Here is a 6473-nt window from a genome sequence, read left to right as displayed (position 1 = left end):
CACAAAGCTATGACTCAAGGAATAGAACTCAAAGCAAACCATAAGAATAGCAAACCAGGGGCTTGGGAGGTGGCTCAGTAGAATAAGCATGCAAGGGCATGTGTTCAATCCCCAGTTCGGAAAAAAAAAAAAAAAAAGAATAGCAATCCGTTATTATCACCAGAGCAAACAGAAAAGGACCCCCTCCCCCAAAGCCAGTGTAACCACACTAGTGTGCAAGACTGAGCCATACTATGGATATGGTCCTACGAATATAAGCGCTGGGTAACTACCAAGTACAGCGTAGAGCCTGGATGGAATGGAGAAGGGGAGGGGGAGGGGGAGGCAGGCCTGCTGCTGCTGTTCGCCTGCTCTGCCGCTGCACGAGCTCCTTCTCCTCTGTGACGCCCCTCTGCCATGCACCTTGGAGCCTGCGCACCATGGACTGGAACCCTATAAACCGTGAGCCAGGTAAACCTTTCCTCCTTAAAAAAAGAAAGAAAATGATGGAATTACCTTGAACTGGAAAGGGAGAAGAGCTTGGAAGCTAGGAGGAAAAGATACATATTATATCTTGAAATGTAATTCTACACAGAAATGAAGACATAAACAATGAGAAAAATATAAACAAGCTATTGAGAAGCATAAAGGTCAATACCAAAGGACAACCGTGGAACACTAGCTAAAGGCAACCGGAAGTGTTTGCCTTAGGGACCTGGGAACTGGGCTGAGTAAGATGCCTGCATTATCTTCTGCTGTGCAATAAATCAATCCTCAAACTGATTATCAGCCTAATGTAACAATAAACATTCATTATCTCGCACAGTTTCCGGGGCAGGAAGCTGGCTTCAGGTCCTCCAGAGGCGTTGTGTCTGTGTCCCTCCTGAAGTTACTGCAGAAGGCTGTGACCTGCCCAAGGCCTGGCCCGGCTGCAGGGTCCACTCCCACGAAGTCCCCCTCACAAGGCTGTGGTCTGCCACACAGGTCCTGCGCCAGGCCTGCTGGAAGGAAGGAGAGAAAAGTATCAAAGACACAGGGTGGCAGCCTCTCTCAAAGGGAGGGACTCCAGAGCAAAAAGCAGGTAGACACTGCGGTGGCATTTGTCCCACTGGGTGTCACTCCACTGTCATGCTCTGTGCCCTCCTGTCTGTTCTGCAGAGCAGCCCCATCTGGTGTACACAGGCTGATGCAGAGCACATGTCCCCAGAGGCCCACGGGGCCACACAGGAAGCCAGCTGCAGGAAGCCATGTAAGCCTGATACAGTTCTTGGATTAAAATATATATATAATATATATATATATATATATATGAATGTCCTTAATAAAATGAGATTCTAGGCATGTAACCCAGGACCAGATCTCTGGAGACCCTAGGTTTGATCCCAGGTCAGCTAAAAAACTGAGAAGGTTGTATTTCTTAAGTTCTATTCCTATCAACCAATAACCAATGCTGGCGGGGCTGTAGGGAAAAGGAACCCCTCTCTACTGTTGGTGGGTGTGTAGCTGTGTAGCCACAATTGGTATCAGTGTGCAGAGTCCTCAGAAAACTAGGACAAGAGGTCCCGTTTGACCCAGCTCTTCTTGGTATCTTTCCTAAAGAATTACAAGCATCAGCCCACAAAAAGAAGCAGTTTGTAATAGCTGAATCTTGGAAACAGCCCAAGTGCCCATTAACCAATGAACGGGTAAAGGAGATGTGGGTCTTTTTATAGGGTGGAGTATTACTCAGCTAGAAAGGGTATAGGTAATTGGTAATTGGATGCACCTGGACACCATAGTCTTAAATGAAATAAATCAGACACCTGTGTGTAATATCACTTTGCCCCTCTTGTAGGTCAGCCTGGCCTACATAGTGAGCTCATTGCCAGCCTGGACTATATAGTAAGATCCTGTCTCAAAAACCCAAAACTGAAAAATAAACTTTTTGTTATTTATAGGTAATACTCAGCTATTTGGCTGGTCCTTAACATCATTTCTTGTATCTTTTTCCTGTACTCATTTTTTCTTTTTGAAGTACAACTTTCTTTTTGGAGTACAACTCAGCTATAAAGAAGGATAAACTTCAGAAATTTATAGGTAATTGGATGCATGTGGTACCAAGGATTGAACCTGGGTCCTTGTGCTTGCCAGGAAGGCTCTGAGACCACCAAGCTAGCTCCCCAGCCCCAAAGGTTGATTTTATTGACTATATTCTGTACTATTAAGTTCCTTGGGGACATTTTGCTTTACAACCTCAGAGTGAGCTGAGGTATTTTTTTGGGGGGGAAAGGGGGCAATAATTTTTTTTTCATCTCTGATTTTCAATCTGTCTCCAACGCTCCTGTGCTGGCACCAGAGAGAACCAGGTCTGGCTCCAGCCTTTTGGCTGCCCTGTCTAGTGGCCCGGGAACACTGCAGGCTCAGCATGGGCCCAGAGCAGCTAATCTCCCATCCATGCCAGGTCTCCTCTTCCCACATCCTGAGCCCCAGGCTGTTCGCGGGCAACCAGCTTCTCTTCACCTCCTCTCACAAGCAGAGGGAGCCTCGCACCACCTTGGCTTCCAGGAGCCTGGCTGCCGTCCAGTCTTCCACGGGGCTCTGCAGCTCCATCCCCGAGCGCTGCCTCTGACAGCCGCTGCTGTTCTAGACCCTGAGGCCCCAAGCCCTGCGCCTGCTCACCCCTTTGCATGTCTGATCTTCTAACACAGAGATATCCACCTTGGTCTAAGGCCCAGCTATGTGCTTTTGTTTATCATTTTTCTCTGTTTCATTTATTTTGCTATGCGTCTGGAGCGCAGAGGAGGCCAAGGGATGAGCTCACTATGCCAACTTGTGACTCAAGACTGAACCGTACATCTGTCGTACAAGTAGGGAAGTCCCATGGTTCCCTTTGGTTAATGCAAAAGAGCAAGGATCATTTTATAAAGCTTCAGGAGGCTTCACACATGAACACCATCTGAAGGCCCTTCATTCCCGAGGGAACAGGGTTCCTCTCAGGATAATAGAGGTATGGGTCCTAGTCTCTCTCTGTGTCTCTGTGTCTATTTGTCTGTGTGTCTGTGTGTCTGTCTGTCTGTGTGTCTGTCTGTCTGTGTGTCTGTGTGTGTGTGTGTGTGTGTCTCTCTCTCTCCCTCCCTCCCTCCCTCTCTCTCTTTCACACACGCACATACTGCCGTTTCTCACCAAAAGGGGAGGCCCTGGGGGTGGCAGATGAGGCCTCATCGGAGCCACGGCCTTCTGAGGTGAACAAGTGGAACAGGCCCTGGGACCTCCTGCCCATGAGGCAGGAGACAGCCTCAGCTCCCGACAGTTCCCCGGGGAGCACCTCCCTCTGGTGGCCACAAGAGGAAGCCGCAGTGCCCCCAGCCAAGGAAAGACCAAGGACTTTAGGCCCATACCAACTTGGGCACATCTGGGCCCCTTGGACATGGCCGGGCCGCCGGAAGGCTCCCTTCACACGGAGTCTGAGGTGGGATTCTCCCTCCTGCCTCGTCTCCTACACCGAACAGAGAGCAATTAGCAGTTACTTCACAGCTGGCCCTTAGAGCATCAGAAAATTGACTGCACTTGGTCCACAGAGATGTCTGGATGGGTAGAATATCCAGACCTTCCTTGAGAGCACAGAGAGAGCTGTGGGCCTGATAGCCTGTGTCAAGGGCCAGAACTTGGGCTGGGAGGGGAGACAGGTCCACGACCGACAAGGCCCTGTCACTCGCTGGCTGCGAACCTCTGGACCAGTGACTCAGCCTCTCTTTGCCTCTGCTTCCTCCTTCATGAAATAAGAATAATGGGTTGCTGTGAGATTGAAACCAGTCACAGCCATGTCACCAGGTAACTCCTGCTCTCCTGTGTTTGGGCGTTAGGAGCCCTTTTGCCCCTTCCTAGACCCTTCCTGGAATCTGCAGGCCTCTACCAGCCTCAGCAGCACCTTACTACAGCAGGAGAGGCAGATTTTTTAAAGGAGGAGCTGGACCCAAATAAAGTGTGGCTGCAGGGGCCTTCCAGGGGACCAAAGTCCTCAGGCCTAAAGCTATCCCTTTGGACATACCCTCTGGCTGCTGGCAGCTGGGTGGCTCCAGTTTAACTCCTTCCCACCCAGGAGCCTGCAGGCCCAGCACTCTTGACAGAGCACAGTGCAGAACCTAGGAGGCCCTGCCAGCAGTAGAATAAAGCACCCCACAGGCTGGGCTTGGCAGCACAGTAATTCCAGCACTCAGGAGGCTGAGGCAGGAGGATCACTGTGAGTTCAAGGCCAGTCGGGGCTACATAGTGACACCCTGTCCCAGAGAGAGAGAGACAAAGACAGAGACAGAGACAGAGCCCTGGGAGCTGCCCCCCACACACACACTGAAGTTAGCAGGCACCTGCTCTGCTTCTCCTTGAGGGCGCAACCCCACCCCAAGACACTGTCAAGTGAGTCACTCAGGTGCAATAGCCCAGAAGAGGGGCTCCTGGCTAGGCTCGGTAAGGTCACCTCCTGAGGTCATGCACTGTGCTCTCCTCCTTTGGCACCTGTCGCCGCCCTACCCCCGATTTCTGCCCTCTGCACAGGGGTCTCCAGGATAGGAAAGAAAAGCAGGTCCTGCGGCCACACCTTGGCAGCAGTGCTCCGCTGCTAAACCTAAATAGCTTCACAGGACATCAACCTCAGACAAGGCCCCTCTGTGACGGTTCTGGATCCAGACAGAAACAAGCCCAACCCTCTCGGTCCTCTGTGGCACCCGTGTACCAAGACACCCACAGTGCCCCAGGCTGTGTGTTCCCCTTCACCGCAACAAGCAATAAACACAGTGTGCTCCACAACAGGTGGCTTCCTGGCGGTGGTCCCCGGGTGGAGGAAACGGACAGGGACGACCTAGAGGTAGGAGTCTGAGTGAAATAAGGGGCGAGCCGGGGAGGGCGGGCTGCACGGGCTCTGGTGAAGGATGCCTCGTGTGCAAGCGGCTCGCAGGAGACAGATTAGGAAAACCACGGCGTGGACGAGGCTTCCCGAGATGTGCACAGCACTAAGTGGTCACGGTAGCCACTTCCTTCTGGGGCTCTTCTGGAAGGCAGGAAGCACACACCGCAGAGTGGACACGCAGACCTGCGCCTTCAGACCCTCAGCAAGATCGCTGCGGGTCCTGGCGGTTGGTCTGGTGGAGCCAGCAGGCTTCGGTTCACTATGGTAAGAGAATGTGTGGGTCAGTACATCCTTGTTGTTTAGTCCTTTCTTTGTGTTATCACCCAGGAAGAGACTGTAGATGCCAATTCCCTGCCTCTAGAGCGATCCTGCAAACTCACTCCTAATCCGTGTGAGGAAGAGGCCATCCCTCTGGCTTAGAACCCTAGCATAAGCCAAACCAAGAATTTGTGTGGTCCAGTGTGATTTAGTAGTGAGAGAGTCTGAACAAATTTCATCACCAGCTGCAATTTATGCCCCGGAAAGAATACAAAAAAAAAAAAAAAAAAAAAAAAAAAAAAAAAAAAAAAATCTGCCTTCTAGTTGCTGGCTGGCTACAGAAACCAGAAATTCCCTGCAGCCGCTGCAGCCACAGGCTGCAGGTGTGAGCACACACATCTTCCTCCCCTATCACTGAGCGCCAACCCCAGGCCGGCCCCAGCCCCAGCCCTGACCGGCTCGGGGCCCCAGGGGCCTCGCAATTCATCTCCGGTGAAAAGGGGCACAGGCAGTGCAGCTGAGAGCTAAGCGCTGTTTTAGAATTGGCATTTAATGGAGAACAGAAGTAAGCTGTTGACGTTTCTTTAGGTGCCCTGAAATTTTTGATCCAATAAAATCAAGTACAGTCTAGTTCATGAGGGGAGTAAGCCCCAATTTTGGTCAGAACCTAAAAATATCATGCGTGAAATTTCTATCTTGTACCTTATCGCCAGCGGGAATTATTATCTGTTCAATTATCCAGTGAAATTAATTTTTTTTGTTTTCATTTTTATTATTAGCCTGTGTTTAAAGGACATAATGATGATATTCCTCATGGGGAAAGGAAGAGAGAAGGTGGGCAAGGTCTGCTGCTTGGGGCTGAAAGCCTTCTGAAGTTACACGACCCTTTAGACTAGGTGCATAGGAAAATGTCATAAAAATAAATGTTAACTTAGTAAGAGAAAAATGACTAGAGCAGCTGGGGGAGGAAGAGAGAACAGAGAAAGTGGGGAGGAAACTATTTCACTGTGAGACAATGAGCCCATCCCCACTGTAAAGCTTGTCCTGTGTCACTTTGACTGGGGTAAGGGATGCCCAGATCACTGGTAACTGTTTCTAAGTGCATCTTGGATCAGTAGATGGAGTGGAGAAGGTTGCCCTTCATCAACGTGGACAGGCATTACCCACTCTCTGCAGAGCCCAAACAGAGCAAAAAAGTGGAAGAAAGGTTGTGACAACTCTTGCCTTCGGACACTGGAGCTCCTGCTTCTCAGGCCTGTGGACCTGCGCCGCTAGTTTTGCCAGGTGTCCAGATTGCAGACAGCAGACACCAGGATTTTTAACTTCTATAACAATGTGAGCCAATTCTAACATT

This window comes from Octodon degus, unplaced genomic scaffold (genome assembly GCF_000260255.1).
Source record: "Octodon degus isolate 3935 unplaced genomic scaffold, OctDeg1.0 scaffold00126, whole genome shotgun sequence".
Classification (NCBI taxonomy): domain Eukaryota; kingdom Metazoa; phylum Chordata; class Mammalia; order Rodentia; family Octodontidae; genus Octodon; species Octodon degus.
This window is presented reverse-complemented; position numbering follows the sequence as displayed.